Genomic DNA, 1,399 nt, shown 5'->3' with positions numbered 1-1,399 from the left:
GTGTTGTTTTTGCATTTAGAAGAAAAGGTATTGTTTAATAAATTTTTAAAAATATACTTAATATTTTTCAAATGGAGAAAAAACCTTCAGGTTTTACCTAAAAAGATCTGTTGTACAGTAAAAAGTTCAATAAGTGGCTTGATAATTATTTTTAATACATTGTATTTTATTTTTAAACTTTAAAAACGTTCTCCTGAAAAATCGAGTTTTTTGATTTATGACGTTCTTGAAAGGAGTGAGCGATATGTTCTAAGTCGAATGAAAGCTAGTATTCTTGTTCTTGATTTATGAATTGTTACAGATGGACTCATTTACTATGTGCTGACCTAGACAGTGACAATGATGATTTTGCACCTCATGAATAACTAATTTATAATACGTGTACCCCATTCTACCCCGTACCTGGGGCAGAATGGGAAAATTATACTCATCATTTTTGTTTACTGTTTTAAGTTGCATGTTATAGTTTTTGAAATATTTTTCTTACATAATATTGTCCAAAAATAACTAAATAATGAGAATATAAACAAAATCCAAGTTTTTTTTCAAATTCATTGTTTCACATCAAACATTAGGTACGCTGTTCCGCTCCGGTTTCCCCTACTAGTGTCCATTCGGAGTACAGTATTTTCAAATAGGAGAAATGTTTATATTTTGAATGTATTTTGGCACATTTTATAAAAAAATAAAAATCAATAAAAAAAACTAAAACTTTTGAAAAACCAATTTTATTTTTGTTATTTTCTCCAACCATACCGAGTTATCTTCAGGGATGGAAAACAACAACTTTATGGCTTTTTCTACTTTTCTTTGACAGGTTACATTGTTTTGTCGGTATCTGAAGATGATTAAGTAATGGAACGAGTGCGTTTATAAATGAGACCTTATTGCGAATGAACTTTTATAAATCGAACCTATCAAAACCTTAATCGGAATGTACGATATTTTAAATAAACCTTTTCAGAAATAGTTTTTGCGTGGGTATTTTTTTAAAATATATTTGCGTACAAACATTTCAAAAATCTTAACAAGCATATTAAATGATATTTCAAACGAGAAAGCGAGTGTTTTATGTACAATTTTTAATTATGAATTGCACGAAATTATAGAAATATCAAATACATGGAGCAAACCCACTTTCAAAGAAGGATTGATAACAAAACTTACAATATTGAAAAATGATTATTAAGAAAATGATAAGCCTTGGAGAAATATGAATATGAACATGAACAAAATATGGAAAAACTCATTCTCTCCTCATTTGAGGGAAATTTCGAATGTAACTGCAGTTGTCCGCTGTTGACAACCCTGGAAACAGTGTTCATGCAAAGGAGATTTTATTTGATTGTTTATGATATTGGATATTTTTTGTTTATGGTTTATACATATCTGCACTTCT

The sequence above is a fragment of the Brachycentrus maculatus genome, unplaced genomic scaffold (assembly GCF_059751285.1).
Source record: "Brachycentrus maculatus isolate JH-2025_06_01 unplaced genomic scaffold, ASM5975128v1 h1tg000711l, whole genome shotgun sequence".
NCBI classification, from domain to species: Eukaryota; Metazoa; Arthropoda; class Insecta; order Trichoptera; family Brachycentridae; genus Brachycentrus; species Brachycentrus maculatus.
The sequence above is the reverse complement of the archived record's forward strand: the minus strand, read 5'-3'. Positions refer to the sequence as shown.